The sequence below is a fragment of the Pongo abelii genome, chromosome 10 (assembly GCF_028885655.2).
Source record: "Pongo abelii isolate AG06213 chromosome 10, NHGRI_mPonAbe1-v2.0_pri, whole genome shotgun sequence".
Taxonomy (NCBI): Eukaryota; Metazoa; Chordata; class Mammalia; order Primates; family Hominidae; genus Pongo; species Pongo abelii.
In genome coordinates, this window is record NC_071995.2 from 65,691,900 (window position 1) to 65,714,634 (window position 22,735).

The following is a 22,735-nucleotide window of genomic DNA, read 5'->3' on the forward strand; positions in this document are numbered from 1 at the left end:
CCTTTGCATTTCCATATGAATTTTAGAATCAGTTTGTTGATTTCTACAAACAAACCTTTTGAGATTTTTATTGGGATTGCATTAGGTCTGTAGATCAATTCAGGAGGAATTGACATCTTAACAATATGAAGTCTTCTCACCCATACCAATGTACACCTCTCCCATTTATTTTGGCCTTTTTAAATTTTTCTCAGCAGCTTTGTAATTTGTAATGAAAAGATCTTGCCTGTATTTGTTAGATTTATTCCTAAATATTTCATATTTTCATCCTATTGTGTTATTTTTTAAATTTCATTTTCCAATTATTTGTTGACAATATAAGAAATAAAATTTATTTTTGCATATTGATAGCATATTCTGTAAAATTGCTAAGCTCACTTATTAGTCCTGCAAGTTTTTTTTTTATAGGTTTCTTCAGTTTTTCTACATAGACAATCATGTTGTTGGCAAAGAAAGACAGTCTTACTTCTTATCCAGTCTGAATGCTCTTTATTTCTTTTTCTTCTATGACTGCACTGGCCACAATCTCCGATACAATGTTGAATAGAAGTTTGAGAGCGAGCATTCTTATCTTGTTCCTGATCTTAGAAGGAAAGCATTCAGTCTTTCGCCATTAGGTATGGTATTAGTTATACTATTTTGTATATGCCCTTTATCAGGTTGAGGAAGTTCCCATTTATTTTAGTTTACTACAAATTTTCATCAGGAATGGGCTGTTGGATTTTGTCATTTTTTGAAATCCACTGATATAATCGTATGGTTTTTCTTCTTTGATATGTTAATATAATAAGTTACATTGATTTTTTATTATACCAATCTTGCATTCTTAGGATGAGCCCCTCTTAGTCATTATGTATCACCCTTTTTCTGTGTTGTTGGATTTGATTCCTTAAAATGTTGTTTTGAATGTTCACATCTATGTTCATGAGACATATTGCTCTGTGGTTTTACTTCTTTTCATGTCTTTGTCTGTTTGGTATTTAGGGTATTTAGCTCACCACATAGAATGAGTGGCGAGTTATTTCCTTGTCTTCAAATTTTTGGAAGAGTTTATACAGAATTGATATTATTTCCTTCTCAAAATGTTTGATATAATTCTCCACTGAAGCTGAGTCTGGAGTTTTCTTTGTAGGAAGGTTTCTATCTACAAATCCAATTTCTTTCACAGATATTGGGTTGTTCACATTATCTTTTTCTTTTTAAACGAGATTTGGTGGCTTGTGTCCTTTGAAAAATTAAAGGTGCTCAACATCATTGATCATCAGAGAAATGCAAATCAAAAGTACAATGAGATATCATCTCACTTCAATTAAATTTGCTTATATCCAAAAGACAGGCAATAACAAATGCTGTTGAAGATGTAGAGAAAAGGGAGCCCTTCTACACTGTTGGTGGGGATGTAAATTAGTACATCTACTATGAAGAACAGTTTGGAGGTTCCCCAAAAAGCTGCAAATAGAGCTACTATATGATCCAGCAATCCCACTGCTGGGTATATATCCCAAAGAAAGGAAATCAGTATATCAAAGAGATATCTACACTCCCATGTGTGTTGCAGCCCTGTTCACAATAGCCAAGATTTTGGAGCAAACTACGTGACCATCACCAGATGAATGGATAAAGAAAATGTGGTACATATCCACAATGGTATACTATTCAGTCATAAAAAAGAAAGAGATACTGTCATTTGCAACAATGGATGAAACTGGAGATCATTTTGTTAAGTGAAATAAGCCAGGCACAGAAAGATAAACATCACACTTATCTGTGAGATGTAAAAATTAAAACAATTGAACTCAAACATAGAGAGTAGAAGGATGGTTACCAGAGGCTAGGAAGGGTAGTGGGGGGCTGTGGAGGAGGTGGGGGTGGTTAATGGATATAGAAAAATAGAAAGAATGAATAAGACCTACTGTTTGAAAGCAGAATAGTGTGACTGTAGTCAATAACAACTTAATTGTACATTTTAAAATAACTAAAAGAGTATAATTCAATTGGTTGTAACTCAAAGGATAAATGCGTAAAGGGATGGATTCCCCATTCTCCATATATGATTATCACACATTGCATGCCTGTATGACATGTCATATACCCCATAAATATATACACCTACTGTGTACCCCCAAAGTTTTAAAAAATTATTTCATTTCATCAAAGTTGTCAATAATTTTGGCATTTGAACTTCCAATAGTGTGAAAATTAAAAAATAATAATTTTTGCATGAAGTTGTTCACAATGTACTCATTATCCTATTACTATCTATAGCATCTGTAGTGATTTCACCTTTTTTATTCCTGATATTGGTAATTTCTGTTTTCCATTTTTGTCCTTATCAGTCTGACTAGACACCTATTATTTTTATTGACCTTCTCTAATATTCAGCTTTTGGCTTCATTAAGCTTTATTGTTTTTGTGACTTCTATTTTACTGAATTCCACTCTGATCTTTATTATTTCCTTTCTTCTGCTTACTTTGCATTTTATTTTTTCTTCTTTTTCTGGCTTCTTAAGAGGAAGCTGAGATCATGGATTTGAGAAATTTCTTCTCCATTACTGGAGGTATTTAATACTATAAATATAATACTAGTACTATAAATTTTAGTACTATACATATAATACTAGTACTATAAATTTTAGTACTATAAATTTTCCCCTAAAGTACTTCTTTAGTGGCATCCACAAATTTCAATATGTTCTTTTTTAAATTTTCAATTAGTTCAACATACTTTCTAATATCCCTTTTGATTTCTTCTTTTATCAATGGGGGTGTTTAGAAGTGTATTATTTTGTTGGCAAGTATTTGGAAATTTGCCATAAAACTTTTTGTTATTGATTTCCAATTTAATTCCATTAGAGTTAGAAGAAATATTCAGTTGGGCTTGAATTCATTCATACATATTGAGACATGTTTTATGGTCCACAATATGGACTATCTTTTTAATGTTCCATGTGCATTTGCAAAAAAAATGTGTTTTACAGCTGTTGTTTGGTGAGGTGTTCTATGCCAATTTGTCATGTTGTTGGGTAGTTTGGTTCAAGTCTTCTATATCTTTACTGATATTGTTCTATTATTATTGAGGGGTATTGATATCTTTGTCTATAGTTGTAGAGTCATCTATTTCTCTTTGCAGTTAAATGAATTTTTGCTTCCTGTATTTTAAATTGATGTTATTAGGTACATAAGCATTTAGGATTGTTATGTACTCTCAATGAATTCACCCCTTATTCATTATGAAACGACCTTCCTTGTTCCCAGTGATATTAATATTGTTTGCTCTTGCTCTGACATTAACATAGCCACTTCAGCTTCCTTTTGATTAGTCTTAGCATGTTAACATGTCTGTTCCGGCTACCATAACAAAACAGTACAGGCTGGGTAACTTAAACAGAAATTTATCTTTCCACAGTTCTGAAGACTGAAGTCCAAGATCAAGGTGCCAGCAGAATTGGTGTCTGGTGAGGTCTCTCTTCTTGTCTTGTGAGTGGCTACCTTCTTGTAGTGTCCTCACACAGCCTTCTCTTTGTGTGCAAGCAGAGAGCAGGGTGGGGAGAGAGAGAAAGAGAGCAAGTTCTGGTGTCTCCTCCTTTCCAGTTCTTTTGGATTAGAGTCCCACCCTTATATACTCATTCAACTTTAATCACTTCCTTAATGCCCTTGTCTCAAAATACAGTCAAATTGGGGGTTAAGATTTCATCATATGAATTTTGGAGAGACACAATTCAGTCCCTAGCAGCAGGGTATAGCTTTTCCATCCTTTTACATATAACTCATTTTATTTTAGTATGTGAAATGTTTTTCTTATAGTAAGAGTAGAGCTGAATTTTGCATTTTTACTCAATCCTGACAATCTCAGTTGGGGGGTCAAGATAATAACAACATTTAATGTGATTATTGATATGCTAAGGTTTAAATTTATCACCTTGCTATCTGCTTTCTATTTATTCCATGTGTTATTTGTTCTCCCTTTGTACTTTTTCTGCCTTCTTTTGGATTATTTTTATTAACTCATTTTATCTTCTCTGTTGGTTTATTAACTACAACTTTGATGGATTCACACACACATACACACACACACACACACACTATTTTGACTCCCCCAGTTGAGATTGTCAGGATTGCATAAAAAAGCAAAATTCAACTCTATTCTTCCTATAAAAGAAAAATACTTCCCATACTAAAAAAAAAAAAAAAAAAATGTGTTAAATGTAAAAGTCTGGAAAAGGTACACTATGCTGCTATGGACTGAATTGTGTCTCTCCAAAATTCATATGGCAAAACCTTAACCCCCAATTTGACTGTATTTTGAGATAAGGGGATACATTAAAATACATTTAGTCTCAAACATATTTTTTCATTTCTAGAAGTTTGATGTGTATATTTTTAATATCTTTTAGTGTCTCTACTTAAGTTTTTGAACATATATAGCTGTAATAGCTGTTTTAATATCCTTGTTTGTTAATTTTAACATCTGCCTCAGGTTTAGTTTGGTTTCAGTTGATTGTTTTCCCTTCATTATGGTCATGTTTTCCTGCTTCTTTGCCTTCCTGGTCATTTTTTTATTTTATGCCAGACATTGTATATTTTTTTCCTATTGAGTGTTGAATTTTTTCATTTCTATAAATATTCTTGAGCAGTTGAGTTGTTTGGAAACAGTTTGTTTTTGGGGATCAAACCTTTACGATTTGTTAATCAGGACCAGAGAAGTGTTTAGTTTAGGGCTAATTATGCCCCACTACTGAGGCAAGATCTCTTTGAGTACTCTACCAAGTGATTCATGAATTAGGAGACTTTCTAGTCAGGCTGATGAAAGTAAGCCCTTTTCCAGTCATGTGTAAGAACTTGATACTGTTCCCCTTAATCCTTTGGGATGGTTCTTTTCCTTATCTGCGGTTGTTTCCTCTTATGCATGTGATAATCAGTAGTCTGATGAATACTTGAGAGGATCCCTTTACAGAACTTGCCGTCATATTTCCCGTAGAGAATATCTTGCATTAGCTGATTGAAATATTTATTCTTGGTTGGGACTTGGCAGTCCTGTTTACTACCTGTCCTGTATATGGAACATCACTGCCAACTTTAGCGGCGGGGATGGGACTGGGTGGGCAATTCCTACAAAAACTTCAAATGACTAATTAGAAATGTCAGTGGCATTTTCTCCCTCAGAAACATCGCTGTTTATGATTGTGAATTTTCTTTTACTCATATTTGATTTGATTATCTTTCTTTCAAAGAATTTTTCTAGAATGAATATTTTGCTTGTATATTAGGAATAGTTTTTAAATAATCAGAACACAACTACTCTCCTCAATTATCATAATTCGCATTACTCATTCCATTTCTCTGGCTGGCAGCCTATGGACCATTGGAAAGCCTGGCCAGGGGTGTGGTCATCAGGACTTCCCAAAAGCACATCTCCTTCCTCTGTGGCTTGACTGTGTGCCTCTCCTCTCGAGCTGCAACTGTACCATGGGTCTCCCTTCCAGATCAAAAGGAAGAGCCCGACTGCAGTCCTTTGGAATAAGATTCGCTAGTATTCAATGTTCTTTCTTGTGTCTCAACTCATATCCATATTTTCTTCTCAGAATTCCATAGGTTTAGCCCTTTGGGGGTTTTTACTTTTTTCTTCTTATTTTTTATACTGCCTCTTCCTACTTTATGCTGTGTTTTACCCATATTTGTGTCATTTTAATCAGTTCCATAAGACTGTGTTTGAACTCCCCGCCTCCACTTGCTTTTGTTTTGGGTGATGACTATGCTGTCCACCTCTGCCACTTGTTTCAGGCCCTACTACTTTTTCCCTCCAATGTTCCTTCTTTTGTGTCTGCCATCTATTATTACTGAATACATTATTGTCGTTTTTGTCTTCTTATTTTGTTTGCTCCTCTTCTTCCTTCAGTGGATGTCTTGAGATATTCTTGCTTCTTATGTTCCATGCTTGCTGACATAGGGCAAAACTAAGAATCTGCGACAAGACAAGCTGGTCTTTCCTCTATCAAAGCTGCCTTCTTCTGGCAGCTGTCCTTCATTCTCAATTACTTTATCTACTCTTTTTTTCCTTTTTCACATCCAACCTGTAATCTATATTTTCCTTTCTTCAGCTATATCTTAAACTGTTAAAATAGAGCCTGACATGTAGTAGACATTCAGTAAATATCTGTTGAATAAAAGAAAACAATAAATGAATGAATGGTTGTTTGGTAATTATCAACTCAGTTGTTGATTCTTTGCTTTTATTTTAGTTCTTGGAAGCTGGTCTGCCTGGGTCAGCATTGCGTATGGTGCATATTTTTATGTAGTTTGCATTACTTCATGCCCCACAAAGACCACACATTTCTTACTACACAGAAAGTGCTGTTGCATCCTGGGCTTCTATATGCATAGTGATTTTCCTTACCATGTGTGCTGATGTGTTTTTAAAGTGGGAAGTGGAGGCTTTTGTGCATAGAAAGGAACCATGTATAGGTATTTGAATATTAAAATAACATTTAATTAAGTTGCAAACGAAACTATAATTTTCTTAGGACTTTAAGTTCACCTTGTGATTTTGATTTTACTTATAAACTAAGTAATTTTTACATAATTTGAATTCATCCTTCCACTTATTTGATTAATTCAATTTTAGCAGATTAAAATCCTCTATAGTCATAGTAATAAGCCATCAATTAAGTTCCCCTAAATTTTTAAAAACACTTCTAATTTATTATATCAAGCAACTGAGTTCCTCACAAGGCCAACTTAAGCCTCAAAAAGCAAAATCAAAGAAATCGTAAATCTAATAATTCACCCTTAAAACCATAATGAGTCAAAATATTCAAATACTGTCTATAAACATTATCAAATTATCAACTCTGTGACTTAAGATAATGAGAATAAAATTGATTAGAAATTTCACATAGAAATTATGAAGATCAATTTGTCAGATTTCCTAATGTTAGGTTTTATTAAACATTACTAATACTTTAAACACAAAAATTATAACTTCTGTTTCTACCTATTAAACAGTATTAATGCTTTGGGTGGGTCCAATTTACTTCATGATCTTTATGTTCAATTTTTAGCACTCCTATAATTGTAAAATCATTTCCTTATGAAGGGGAGCAGTTTTACCATCCCAGCTGGGCTGAAGTTACGCAGTTGAAAGACTTGGGGCTGTGATATAGTTACTTATTTATCAGATGTTTAAGATAAACATGGTTCATAGGCTACAAACTTCTAGAATGATTCTGCCCAAGCTACAGACAGACACACTGAGTCTTTTTCTATATGCTGTGTCCATGAGGGGCCAAGATCCTGTCTTTTTGTTGGGATTGATTTGGCAGACAATGTCTTCTGGCCATTTTAACCCCACATTATACTTTTTCCCAAATCTTTTATAACACCTTAAAACATTAATTATCTTTTCTAGGTAGAGATTTGTGTACTCTATTTAGGTTGCCACAAATTGCCTTTATCACTTGGTTAAATTCTTCATTTCTTTCACACTTTTTTTTTTCAGCTTGACTTTAAATCTTGTGTACAAATCCAAAATTTGAACATTAACTGGGAGTTTTATGACATTAAGGAATTAGTGTTCACCATTCTTTTAGGGGTGATCATGGTATCATGGGTATTTTTAAGAGTCTTTATCTTTTAGAGATATATTCAGAAATATTTACTGATGAAAATACAAATAAAACACAAGTCAATAAATCATATTAGACCCAAAGTATTCCATTCGTGCAAATCCTCAGGATCACAATGGTTTAGAAAAGGTCAAATCCAGAGGCCAGAGCAGGGTCCTTCCCTAATCAGCTTTATCTTTCATGCTTTTCTTAATCAAATGAAAAGAATCCAATTTGAGTTGAAGTAGCAAAATCTCCCCTCTGCCCTCTCCGCTCTCTCATTTCCCCTCTCCTCTCACTTTTGATTCTTTTTGCCTAGGTTTGGACCTAATGTTTAGTCTTGTTCCACATGGTAGCAAGAAGGCTTCAGGTAGCTCCAGGGTCGTATGGTACTGACAGCTAGCAATCTCAAAAGGAGAGACTCAATGGTCAGCATCCATGTCAATTACTCCAGAGAGCACTGATTGGCCATGCTTGGGTCATGTGTATTCCTCTGGACCAATCACTATGACTCAGGAAATGGGGTGTTCTGATTGAACACCCTGAATCACAGGGTAGTGGGAAAAGCAGGGCCCTTTGATCCATAGACTCAAGAGAATCATTTGGAGTTCGGGAGGGGCAGTTTTCTGCAGTAAGGAACACCAGACAAACAAAAAAGTGGCAGATGCCCATTACAGAACAAAATATATTCAGACAATTTTGTGAGATTCATGTATATCAAGTCTTTGGCTGTTCCTGCTGCCAGCTACAATCGTTGTCTGTCCCAAATGGAAAGGCACTTGGCGGCTGATTAACTCAATCCCTTCTTCCTTGGCACAGCACTATTTCATTTTTGTATTGCTCAGTTCCAAATCTGTCTTTTACTTTTCCTGGAACTGCTAATATATTACAGTCTTTATCCAAGTCACACAAGGTCTTCTATATTTGTTTTTAATTTGGAATCATCACCAAGTTTCTCCAGAATTCTATGTTCTTTCCTATAGATATATATTCTCCAGGATAACTCCTGTTTCCCAGCTAAGCCAACTTCCTGGGGATTTGAATTACTGAAAAGATGTCCCTTTAGGCTCATCCCAATTCATGTAATAAATTGAGTCCCAGTGCATAATCTCACAGTCAGCTGCTTTTAAAATGAATTCTAAACTCAATTGAGTTTCCATTCAAGAGGCATTTCTTATTCCCACTTTTATCTTCTCCTGTCAGAAAATGCAGAGCTGCTTCTAGTTTCCTGTCCTCCTGGGATGCTGTTGCTGCTGCTGATGATGACAATTACAATAAGAAAGTAGTTAATATTTACTAAGTAAATTAGTGCTGGCATTGTGCTAGGTATTTAGTGCAATACCTCTCTTAATCCTGACAATGTGCCTTGACGCAGATGTCAAACCTCAATTTTACGTAGAGGGAAATAGGCTCAAAGTGGGGACTTACTCCAGGTCACACAGCCAGTAGGTGGACTATCTGAGATTTGAAACCAGGTCAGTCCAACCCCAAATGCCATGCTCTTTATCCCTGTGGTTAGACACATGAAACTATCACCTTTCTTTCCCTTTTCTTATTCCTCCTTCCCCATCTTACTGGTTTGGCTTTCCTTTCCAGCCCGCTCCAATTCTTTTATCTTCTTTCCTTCCTCTCTTACAGAAAGGTTTAATTTGCCTTCCCCATAGTAGGCGCTTAATAGAAAGTTGTTGAAATAGTTGTGTTGCCAGTTTATTGAACAGTCTAAATTTTTGCTTCCATATTGATGGTCATTGGATGCCTTCAACCACCTCTGTGAGGAAAGCTAGGTGTTATTCCTATTTCATGCATCAGAAAATTAAACATAGACAATGAAAGAATAACAGACATGTAGGGTCAACTCGTTTTATTGGAATGAGGGGTTAAAGCCATTGAACAGCTCATGCCCTAATAGACTCTTGAAAACCTGAAAAAGCAAGCGATTGATCTGCCTCATTTAGAATAAATGCCTGAGTTCTTTCCATGGTCTGATCCTCTTCCTTTTTGTCCTTTTTCTATTCTCAGCCTCCAGGCCCCAGGCTGTTTCTCCCATAGGCAAGCTTTTACCTCAGGGTTCTGCTCTACCCCAATTGTCTCCACCTGGAGCTCTCTCCCTCAGGAGTCAACAAGGCACTCTCTCTCTCTCACCTCTTTCAAGTCTTTGCTCAAATGTCTCCTTAGTGAGGCCTTCCTTGGCTACTATATGTAAGGCTTCCATGGCTACCATAACTAGGCTACCCAGTTCCTATAGGATTCCCTTTCCCCTTTCCTGTTTTACTTTTCTCCATAGAACTTTCCACTTGTTAAGTTAATATCATTATTTAAAATTTTCTGAATTTAAAGAACGTTTGCTCCATTAGGGCAGGAATTTTGCCTGTTTTCTTTACTAGTATACAGTAGGTACTCAATAAATATTCATGGAATGGATGAATGAATAAATGCAGATTTTCATTCATTCATTTGTTCAAGAGACATTGACCACACAGGAGATGAGCTACCTGTCCTCCTGCCTGCTTTGTTTGAACAACTCAAGGAGGAAGGCTGATAAAAGTCCAATGCCAAATATGAAAATAAATATCGCAGTCAGACGTTGAGTAATAAAAAGTAGTGTAAAATTGCTGTCTTAATTGCTATGCCATTGGAAAAGCCCAGTTTAAGACAAGGAAAGATCTGTAAGCCAGGGTCAGCCAGGGAAACATAGGAAAGGAATTCTAGAGACAGAATCCTTCCCCTTCGCTCCAGCCCAAGATGCTGCCTCCTGTTTTCTGAGAAATAAGAAGGCAGGTCTATTCCTGTTATCTTGGGACTCAGCAGGGCAGCCTTGTTCTTTAACAAGACAATCTTTCAATTTACGAGACTTGCATATTTTAGAGTAAATTCTGTTAATATGCAAGCACTAATATTGTAATACAATCATTTCTACTGCCTGCCAGTGTTTTATGCCTAAGGCGGCAGCTCAGTGCAGAAAGAAATTTAGGTAGCCAAGGGAATAACACTGCTTTCCCTTCATGCTCAACAATGTGCCACCTGACATGGGATGCTTTTCAGTTCATTTCTTTGTAATTTAAACCAATTCCTGGCTCAGCATTGGCTCATGCCTGTAATCCCAGCACTTTGGGAGGCCGAGGTGGGAGGATCACTTGAGCCCAGGAGTTCGACACTAGCCTGGACAACATAGGGAGACCTTGTCTCTACAAAAATGAAAATAAAAAAATAAAAAAATAAAATTAGCCAGGTGTGATGGTGCATGCCTGTGATCTCAGCTACTTGGGAGGCTGAGATGGGAGGATCACTCAAGCCCAAGAGACAGAGGCTGCAGTAAGCCATAATTGTGTCATTGCACTCCAGCCTGGACAACAGAGTACGACCCTGTCTCAAGAAAGATAACAGTAAAATAAACAAACAAATTTTTGACTGGGAAATGTCTGTTAAAACATCAGGAAGACTCCCAAATAAAGGAAAGGACTATCACCATCAACCTCATATTGGAAATTAAATCATTTTTCAATGTCTTGAAAAATCATACGGAATCTCTACAAGTCTTGGCTTTGCCTTAATAATAGTCGATACACTGCCCAACAATGGCACCAAGATTAAAGGAGGAGGTGAGTCTGGAAACACATGAACTTGACCTTCTACAGTCGAATTCCTGTGAGGGAGACTCTGGACATGGGCAAAGCTTTAAGCCAAAGATCTCTGATGCTCAAGGCTCATCCAGGCATTGGCAGCATATTCAATGTATAAAAAAAATTCTTTTATTTCCAATGACCTGTTTTATGTTAATTTTATTGTGATGTAGAAAAATAACTAGTGTGTCCTTCAACTTACTTGCCAAAACCTACTCTTTTAATTATTTTCTCAGGAGAAAAGCCATTTTAATTTTAACCTAAAAAAAGTACCACAACTTTTCAGGCAAATTGCCAAACAGATGTTTAGGGCTTAGAGTCTCAGGGCAGCCTTTGTGTTGTGGTTGCAAACATACCTATCTTCTAGATCAGAGGTCAGGAAACTACACCACTGTGTCACAAACATGACTGCCATGTGTTTTTGTAAATAAAGTTTAGGATAACCACAGTCATTCATTGCATATTGTCTGCTGTCTACTGTCTACCTATATTGTGTACTGTCTCTGGGTGCCTTCCCTGCTATGGCAGAGTTGAGTAGTTGAGATAGAGACAGCATAGCCCACAAAGCTTAAGATATTTGCTCTCTAGCCCTTGACAAAGAAGTTTGCCAACTCCTAATCTAGTAGAGGCAAATTTCTGTTATAAAGTCTGTACTTATGTTTACTCATGAATGCACCCATTCTTTTAGAATAACATGGATCATAGTGTACATAATAAACTGTTCCAAAATGGCAATATGGTTTGGTGACCATATATTATTGTCACCATTTCCCTCATTATGTTAACTTCTATTAGATGAAAATGCTAGTCTGTAAAATAGAATTATGAAACAGTATACACAGCACAGTGTGAGAGTCAATGGCAAGACATTGCACACAATGAAACCCAGTGAAATGTGAAGAGGCTAACCGGGAAGTCTCCTTAAGTGCATATATTTCACAGCTGTGGTGCTAAGAGACAGATTGCTTGGAATGCCATGGGTAGACAAAGCCAAACAAAAATGAGAGCATGAGGAAATTTTTCTGGTGAAAACTATTTTTCCTTACAAATTTGAAATATTTTCCCTTTTATGTTATATTCTTTTTTTCCCCTTTTGAAGTAACACGGCTTCATCCTCTGCCAAATGTATTCCTTCCCACCCCTACCCCACTTTTGGTTTCTTCAATAAATAAAAATTGATTCCTTCACCTCATTCACTTAGACAGTTTCACAAGCTTATAGTGCATGTTGAAAGAAGTGTTGGATTTATTTTTTTCAGTAGATGAAAATAGTAAAATTGCTAAACTGCATTAAAAAATTTTCCATATAATTGAAGGTGAAGGCATCAATAAGCAAAGCACTTTTAAGGCAATACTAAGGTTGTCAGCCTTTGGACTGTACTGAGTTTCTTCTCCCCATCACGGGGAATGAGATCCATTCTTGGCTGTTTAGTATTCTGTAATGAAAGGAAAAGTCACTCCCACATTTTTTGGGGTAGAGAAGGGGTTGTTAGTCAGCAGGACTATCAAACAACAGTAGTCATTGCTGTTGCCTGGGCCTTTGAGTGGACCGAAGGAGACCAAACTGAAAGGTTCTGTAAAGTCCGTCTAAGTGAAAGATGTTGCTGTTATCATCTGATTTAGTCATCAAAACCTCCTAAGAACCTCTACAGAGGTTTGAGATGGGGAAGGAAGGAAGTGAAAGTAAAATCAAGCATTTCCGTGACTATTTAAAGCCACCCTAGGAATAAGCCTTGCAGGGTAAAGAGTTGAAATTGAATGAGGCTTTCAGTTTTCTGTGGGTTTCACTGATTCACATTAGCCCGAGGGCTAACTTTTTGTCTCTCCCCATGTAGCGGTAGTTAAACCCCTGGTTGGCATGAGATAAAATCCTGCTGTGCACACAGAAACCAACTTCTTAGGCATTAGTCAGGGTCTCTGAAGTAAAAGTGCCTTAGCCACTTCCGTTTTTTTTATTTTTAATACTCATGATGTGTTAGAAAGTGAAGAAATGCCAAGACAGGCTTACAAACACTGTGGTATACTTTTTAATGTTTATGTTTAAGAAATTAGTAATCTTAACACATGCATTTAAGTAAGTGCAATTGAATTATTTTGCTTTTCAAAAGATTTACAACATAAAGAAGCATTTCTACAGGGTATACTATAGGCAGTGGGACCCAAGTTTAAGGCTGTGTGAGGGACGACTCCCTCCAGTCAGATGAGTGAAAGTAACTGTACATATAATCTCACTTGGGGATGATGTCAAATGTCCATGTCTGCCACCCTGTCTAAACTAGGAGGCTGGGCTAAAAGTCTCCCTTGCCCTCCTTCTCCCAGCTCCCCACCCCCTATTGCCACCACTGAGACCAGATCATAAGTACACAGTTATGCCTGTGTGGGGAAGTGGGGAGGAGAAACACAAGGGATGATGGAGAGGTCCATTATGTACTCCTTACACAAATATTTTTCAAGTGCATACTATGTGCAGAGGTAAGAAGATAGTACCATAGTTAAACTCATATTTAGGGTTTAAATCCTGGCAGTGTTATTCCCTACTTGAGTTATAAAACTTCTATAAGCCTCAATTTTCTCATCAGTTAGCTCATTTGTGAGATGCTTCATTAGTTGTTATGAGGATTAAATGACTTACCCATATAAAGTTATCTGAACAGCACCACCTTGCACTGTGAGCAAGCAGTATAAAATTCTTGACCTCAGGGAGCTTAACTTCCATCTCCCTCACTGCATTTTGCTCTCAGCTCTCCCCTCTGCAAGCTGGTCTACCTGAAACAACTGCCTTGCAATATCAAAAGATATCTGATAAAACGGGTAAGTGTAGCTCCACTGATGAGGACAAAAAAAAAAATCAGCTGTATTAAGGAAATTCTCTTAAAAAGTCATTAATCTGCCATTCAACATGCAACAATGTGTGTTAGACACTGTTCGGGGAATGCTGATACTGTAGTGAACAAACCAGGTGTGGTTCTGCACTCATGGGTGGGAAAGATATTGGATACATACATTGTTCTGCACAATGTAAACATTTTGTTGTAGTATGACGTGCATACAGAAAGTGCGCAGATAAGTGCACAGCTCAACTCATAGTCACGAAACGAATGCACACATATAATTAGTACCCAGTCCAATAATCGGAATCTTACCAGAACCCCAGATGCCTTCTTGTGCCTCCTTCCACTCACAGTCACTTCCAAGGGTAAATATTATACTCATTTCTGTTAGGTTGGTCCAAAAGTAATTGCGGCATTTACCGTTAAAGTAATGTGCAGTTTTCCTGCACACATTACTTTAATGACAAAAACCGCAATGACATTTGCACCAACATAATAAAAGTCAGCATAGTATTCACTGCCAGGATTCAAACTCTAAAGTAATGGCAAAAGCCGCAATTACTTTTGCACCAAAATAATACAACCACAGATTACTTTTGCCTGTTGTAAAACTTTATTAAAAAGGAATCCTGACATACTCTTTTGTAATGGGCTTTTTTTTTTTTTTCACTCAACATTATGTTTGTGAGAGTCATCCTTTTTTTGTATGTAGCTGTAGTTTATTTATTCTCATTCTTGCATATTATTCTCCTACATTGTGTGAATTTACCATGATTTTTGTATCCATTCTATTGGGTTGTGTCTAGTTTGGAAATATTACAAATACTGCTTATGTTAATATTAATGCTGTTAACATTCTTGTTCATGCCATTTGTTAGATACACATATGTATTTCTGTTGGGCATATTTTTAGGAGTGGAATTGCTCAGTATAAGGTATGGGTATGTTCAGTTTTAGGAGATACTGTCAAACAGCTTTCCAAAGTAGTTGTAACAATTTACACTCTGGTCAGCAGAATAAGAGAGTTCTGACTGCTTTATATTGTCTGTCTTTTTCATTTTAGTCATTTTGGAGGGTATGTTGTAGTTTTGCAATATGATTAAAAACATTTTTGTTTTTTTCAGGGACAGGGACTTGCTCTGTTTCCCAGGCTGGAGTGCAGTGGTGTGATCATAGCTCACAGCAGCTTCGAGCTCCTTGGTTCAGGCAATCCTGCCACCTCAGCCTCCTGAGTTACTGGGACTGCAGTCCTCCCAGCTCAACCTCTCCTGAGTCACTGGGATTTGCGCATTTTAATTTTCATCTGTGCTTTCCTATTGATTAATGAAGTTGAGTGCCTTTTCATATGTTTATTTTCTGTTTGAACATCTTCTCTCATAGAGTATCTATTCTGACATTTGCCCATTTTTCTATCGAGTTATTTTCCTGTATCTCATTGATTTGAAGGAGTGCTTTAAATATTCCAGATAATAGTCCTTTGTTAGACATATGTTTGAAAATCTCTCTCTCAGTGTATGGCTTTTTACTCTCTTAATGGTTTTGAAGAACTGAAGCTCTTAATTTTAATGTAGTCCAATTGATCAATATTTTTCCCCTTCACAGTTATTGCTTTTTGTGTTTTAAGAAATCTTTGCCTGAGACAGTTCTTGTGGAAACAGCTAGTGCAACACTGAGAAACTGTTGTACATTATGTTGCCTACAGTACAAACAGCACAGTCAGGATAGCTAAAGGTGACCCCAAGAAACCAAAAGGCAAGATGTCTGCTCATGCTTTCTTTATGAAGACAATCCTGGGAGGAAAATACAAAGAATAATCCAGAGGCCCCTGTAAACTGCAGTTTCCAAGAAGTGGAAATACACTGAGAGGTGGAATACAATGTGTGGTGAAAGAGAAATATAAATTTGATGAAATGGTGTGGTATACTATGAACAGGAAATAAAGAATTATAGACCAACTAAGGGAGGCAAGAAGAAAGATGATAACACCCCACTCTCATGCCCCACCTTCCTCTTCTACTTAGATCTGTGCCCGATAGTAAATCCACAAATTTAGGCATTTCTACTGGAGATGTGGCCAAAAACCTGGATGACATGTTATGTATGTAGAATTCCTAAAATGCCCCCATAAAGATATTTCCCCCTAATCCCCAGAACCTGGGAATATGATGAGACATCACTTACTAGTGTGGTTGTCATATTTCATGTCAGGGTTAGGTAATCTCCTTAAGATAGGAGATTATCTTGCAGGATCTAATTTAATCACATGAGACCTTTTAAGCAGAGAGCTTTCTCCAGCTGGTGGCAGAAGGCGACGTCAGAGAGATTTGAAGAGTAAAGGGGTTACGGCTTGAAGTTGCAGGAGGCCCACCTGAGAAGGAATTCAGGAAAATTTAAAAGAGCTGAGAGAGGCCCTGGCCAACAGACATCAAGGAAAGAGGATCCTCAGTCCTACAACCACAAGGGACTGAATTCTTTCAGCAACCTGTGTGGGCCTGGAGGCGATGTCTACTTAGAGCCTCCAGGTGAGGACCCAGCTTGGCTGATGGCTTGGTTCCCGCCTTGTGATTCTCTGAGAGGAGAACCAGGTGACATCGTGCTGGACTTTGTTAAAAGCTGTTAAGTGTGTGGTAATTTGTTATACAGTGACAGAAAAATAAAACATGCAGGATAAATTTAGTGATGGTGAAAAGCTACCTTATAACAAAGTTGAAGGAGATGTATGGGAAGTAGGTGGCCAACTATAATCTAAAGCAAAGGGATGGTGATAGAGTTTGGCTATTTGTCCTCACCCAAATCTCATGTGGAATTGTAATCCCTAATGCTGGAGGAGAGGCCTGGTGGGAGGTGTTTGGATCATGGGGGCGGATGCCTTATGAATGGCTTGGGCCATCCCCTTGGTGATAAGTGAGCTCTCGCTCTGAGTTCACACAAGATCTGGTTGCTCAAAAGTGTGCGGCAGCTCCCCTGTAACCCATGCTCTCTCTCTTGCTCTCATTCTTGCCATGTGAAGTGTCTGCTTCTCTTTTGCCTTCCGCCATGACTGGAAGCTTCCTGAGGACCCCCCCCCCAGAAGCAGATGCCACTATGCTTCCTGTATAGCCTGCAGAACTGTGAGCCAATTAAACCTCTTTTCTTATAAATTACTCAGTCTCAGGTATTTCCTTATAGCAGTGCAAGAACTGCCTGATACAGATGGAATAAAGAGATCATCTAGCACACACCAGAAAAAAGGATGGAAGAGTAAGGTGAGGAGTATGAGAAAGGGAAAAAGAGGATGCGAAAGAGAATAATGAGGAAAACTGGACGTCTGTCTCCATGTGCATGTATACAGGACAACTGCAGTAACTGACCACCTCCTGTTTGAGAGTCTGTTGTTCTCCTGGGTTTCATTCTGCAATTGAAATATAATCACACTGTAGTTTTGAAGCGCTCCAGGAAATGCAAGTGGTTTCCATGTTGTGTTCATGGGTGTCACAAGCACCCAGAAATTCAATCAAAGTTGTCCACATTTCTAAACATTTTTAAAATGAAAAGAAACTCTTTTGTTACCCTCACTCCATGAATTTAGAGATCTGTGAGAGAAGGCAATTAAAAATGTTCCTGGAGTTAAAAAAAAAAAAAAACTTATTTGTAAGGTAGTGTTGTTGATTAGAAGTCTTGAGTTATCAACTGTACATCAGCTGTAATTTGTAAAAAGAACAAAACAAACTAGATGACTTTTTATGGTCTGTGCTTGGTGGTGTAATGCTGTAGAAGGTGGCACTTTTTGGAGGGGGCTGTAGCTCACGGATGAGGCTAAACCTCCTTACACTGCTTCAGGCTGCCTTGTTTTTCTATATGGTGACATAACATTCTGCTGACATTCTTAGCTGTGGAAAAGGGGCACTGGCTGGCATGGGAAGTGTTCTGATTATTTTTAATTAAATCTAGTAGTTCGAAAACAAACTGTAGAGGTCTTCATTGTCAGAATACTGCATAGGTACTGCTTCAAGGAAGGTGCATAAGCCTTCTGACCTTAAGCACACACTTTGCAACATTCTGTTATTTTTTTGGTATCATTAGAATGCTAAGACTCCCTTTCCTATTAATGTTTTTATTGAGGCACAGCATAGCACAGAAGAACGCATAGAGGAGGCATAGAGCACTGTGAGTTTCCACAAAATGAACACACCTGGGTGACAACCACCCAGGATGACAAGCCCCCATGCACGCTCCTCGTAGCTCCAGCTGCCCATTCTCCCCAGAGGCAACCTACACCCTACCCTTAATACATAGATTGGAGTTCTCTCAGAATGTTGAAATGCTTTTGAAGCAGAGTATGCTGTTTTTAAAACTGGGAGGAAAAAAAAAAAAAGAAATTTCACTCCAAGATTATGAAGATCTTTTCCTGTTTTCTTTAGGAGTTTTATTGTTTTATCTTTTGCATTTAGGTCATGATCCATCTTGATTTAATTTTCGGCGTGGCAGTGAGGCCAGGTTACTGTCTATCCTTGGCCCAGTGGAGAACCTGGTGTCTTCACTGGGATCCCTTCCTTGGCAGGTCCTGAGTTCCTATTTTCATCTCCTGAGACTGCCAGAAACTCTGATGATTTTCAGAGGCTTTCTACTTCTGTTTTTCAACCTCTACTCTTCATATACCCCCAATTCAGCACATGCTTTGAAGGGAAAGCCAGCTGTGTGTTTGAAACCCTTCAGGTCTCTTTTAGAAGTTCTCTGGCTTCTCTGTCCTCAGATTCTGGGCTCTGCCATCAGCTCACCTCTCTGCTCTCTCAAGTCTTAGCCTCTCCAGTTCTCTTAGCCTCGACAGTCCGCCACTGCCTTCAAACAGGTGTTTTCTGCATTTAATTTGGCCTTTCTTGTTTTGCTGTAGTTCCAGGTGATGTAGAGTAACAGTGCACAGTGACTCCATATCACCTGGAACAATGGAAACATTTTAAATTGCAATTATGTAAAGTAATAAAAGAAAAAAAAACCCATAATGCTGTTATAAGAGGGAATATTAGAAGTCTGTGGCTCAAGTTCACTGTGTTCTGTAGAAACACTATAGTTTATCAATATCATACCTGAGCCTTCAGCACATAGACACAGAGTTAGTGAAAGAAGCCAGCAGCTAAACGCCTAATTCCACTTCTCCCATCAGCCCTTCATTTGTAATGAGCAATTTAACCTCTCTAGGCACCAGTTTGTCTGGTTCTGGCATTTATTCTTCATCTTAGTGGCAAGATCCTGTCTTAAGTGCTTTAAACCCTTGGAACAAAAGGCAACCTTTGACTAACTTGGCCCATTTAAAAAGAGGTACCACAGAGGTTCCCTTCACTCATTTAAAGTGTTGCATAGGGGCTGGGGAACGGGTAGAAGTGGGGGGAAAAAAAAAAGAAAAAAAATGGCGTGTGTATGCTTGAAAAATCAAGACAATCACTTTTTGTTTGCTTGTTTTGTTTTGTTTTAAAGATGAGGAGGCAGAAGAAATTCCCACAGGGCCACACACTACCAAAAGCTACTGAGACATAATCCCTGAGGAAGGATATCTAGGGCAAATGTCACTTTGCTTTCATGCCATTTCTTCTATGGTTCCTTCCACATCTGCTCCAGCAGCCTGGGGTGAACACAGATTTATAAGAAGTCATTCGTACAAAATAAAATTAAAAGCCACAAGTTAATGCTACCATAAGATTAAGGCTGAGCTTAACTTAATAATATTTAGTGTCCTAGGAAGGCATAGAGTTCAGCTTACTTTTTTTCTCTCATGGTTGAATTTGCAACTGATGATGCCAAGTGATTGAGAAAGGAGTATTTTAAAAGAGAGCCAAGGGACAGGCAGGCGTGGAGGCAGGTTGGACAGTCATCTCTATCCTTAGATAAGGACAGGGATGGGCAGTGCTCCTGCCAGTTGTCTTCAAGCTGATGGAATTCTGTAATAGAGTACGGCAGCAGGGACCTTAGAAAATCTGGGTGATCACCCTTTGGGAGAAAAAAATGCATAAATAATTAATTAAAATTCCCTTTTAAAGTAGGGTCAGAAGAATATGAATGCTGTCTACATGGGAGTCAACATCCAGAGATAACCTCAGTTAATAGAGGATGTGATTGCTCAGAAGATAAACAAAATAGAGTGTAGGAGTATTCTAAGAAAAACAAATGAAGGGAAATAGGGAGGGGATAAAGCAGACGATGAATTGGGAGGAAGCGGCTACTTGGGGACAAGCCAGGGAGAAATGTGGAAAAAAAAAGGAGCTTAGAAAAAACTAAACACATGTAATTGCTGGGGTGGGGGTGGGGCCATGAGCATTCACTAGAAAACCATCTTCTGCAAAGGCTTGGACCTTGACTTCTTCATTTAATATTTGGGATATTTCTCTTGGGATTTTGGCTCCAGGAAAATAGCAGAAACAGCCACGTGCCTAACAGAGAAAGGCCCCAAATAGGAGTAGAAAACCTACCAGAGGCAGTCTCTCAAGAGAGTTCTGTCTTTCTCTCTCTGTCCTTTTGAGTTCTCATCCTCTCTCTCAATTTTTGCCATGCTTTTTCCATTATTTTATGAAGCTTTCCTATCTTGTCCCTTCTGATATTTCTTACTCCCATCCAATTGCCATGAGGAATAGCCATAGGAAGTAGAATAATAGTAATAAAAACAAAGGTGATAACATATATTATTAGATATTACATGTATTATGGTATATGATTTATTGTATAATATATACCGTTATTCTATATTCTATATATTAATGCATAGTATATTGCTATTAGTTTAACAGTTGAGAATAAGCATATACCATTCTTGAGAGTCTTCTCTGTTTGTTTTATTGTGAGATGTGAATGGTCCCTGAATTTGAGTTTTAACTCAGCACTTGAAGGTTCACAGTGTTTTTAAAGGCATTCTAACTCTTGCTGGATCTCAGAATACCCATTCCCAAAACTGTACAATTTCTGTTATTATTTTGAAATACATAATTTCTATATTATAGCACTATGAAACTGTCAAGCAAGTTGTAATCATAAATATAATGATACTTTGTACTTTTCAAATGCCCCATGCTCTTAGAGCCAGAATTTCTCAAGCATTCTTGCAAGCCAGGCAAGCAATACCCACCAGTGAAAAACTGAAATATAGAAGTTAAGAGCTTGAGCCAGTGCCTTGGAGCAAGTCAGAAATAAAGCTGGAATTTAAGGGAAGTAATTCACCGGACATTGGACTTCTTGTCATGGCAAACATATAAAATGAGAAAAATTATAAATTAGAATTGAGGAAATATTTTAATCAAGCTTATATAGTTACCAATTAAAAGCTAACATATCATAAGTAATGCCATTTAAGAGTAGTACTAATAAAGAATTTTTTTTTTTTTTTTGATGGAGTCTCACTCTTCTTGCCGAGGCTGGAGTGCAATGGCGTGACCGTGGCTCACTGCAACCTCTGCCTCCTAGGTTCAAGCGATTCTCCTGCCTCAGCCTCCCGAGTAGCTGGGATTACAGGCGCCTGCCACCACGCCCGGCTAATTTTTGTATTTTCAGTAGAGACGGAGTTTCACCACGTTGGCCTGGCTGCTCTTGAACCCCTGACCTCAGGTGATCTGCTTGCCTTGGCTACCCAAAGTGCTGCGATTATAGGCATGAGCCACCGTGCCCAGCCTAAGCTGCTATTAAAGATAAAGCAGTGTGCTTTATATTTTAAAAGACGTTGTGCAACCGTCAAAGAGAAAATTCAGAGTCCTGGATCTTGTAACATAATAGGGCCAATATGAGCTAGAGATTGCTAGGCTGACATTGTACTTGTCCAGTGCAGAAGCTGCTGGAGAACTGAGGTCTGATGCTGTTGCTGGAGGGAGGGTAGTTGGTTAGGTGAGAAGGAATTAGGAATCAGAACCTGGAATTTGGTCTGGTGTTTGCCGTGAAGGTGTGTCACACCCACAGATGTGAAAACAACCCATAAACGCAAACTGTCAATGCCCATCTGTGTACCTTCCGCCTTTCACTAGTGAATTGCTAGACTGCAGACCTCATGTTCTGTGCCTCTTTGTAACCCACAACTCTCAGCACCAGGCTGTGTTGAGCATGTGGAATGAAATTGGATTTGAAGTCAGATGACTTGCATTTAGGTCCCATGCTGGGGAGGGCCTTCAATGAGTCACTTGACCTCTTTGGACCCAACTTCGCCTTGTATATAAGAGGGGTGACATGAATATCTCATAAAATTGTTGCTTCAATACGCGAGATACTGGATCTAGCAGAAGAGTTTTGTAAACTATAAAGTACAATAGAAATATTAGTTACTGTTAAATAAATAGAGGATTATTTGTGTCACTCAATAACCATACACTGATGCCTCCTGGTCCTACCTGTCCTTTGCTTCTAGCACCTACCTCTGGAGAGACCTCTTCAAGAAGCTACAAAATGTATCCTGCCCCCAAGGCCAGCTTCATGGGCATATGACCTGTGCAATCTCATAGGTTCCCATGCTCAGAGGCCCAGCGCTTAGTTTAATGCTCTAGCTGTCCTCTTAATATTCTTAATAATTTTTGAACAAGAGGCTTGTGTTTTCATTTCGGACTGGGCCTTACAGATTAGGGAACCAGTGGTGCCTGACATTTCTTTCTAACTTAGAATAAAATCCCTGATTTTAAATTCCTTGAAATTTGCTTCATTCCTAATCTTTTGCTTTGAGGATCTCCATGGAGCAAATATTT

General features: G+C 38.0%; 1 long non-coding RNA gene across 1 annotated transcript; it reads left to right on the forward strand.

The window, feature by feature from the left end:
- The first annotated feature begins 367 nt into the window (after positions 1 to 367).
- LOC134759515 (uncharacterized) lies at positions 368 to 22,534 on the forward strand. The gene is made up of 3 exons (XR_010135795.1): positions 368 to 617; positions 3,407 to 3,455; positions 15,176 to 22,534. It is a non-coding gene; the product is annotated as an uncharacterized LOC134759515 (long non-coding RNA).
- The last annotated feature ends 201 nt before the right edge of the window (positions 22,535 to 22,735 follow it).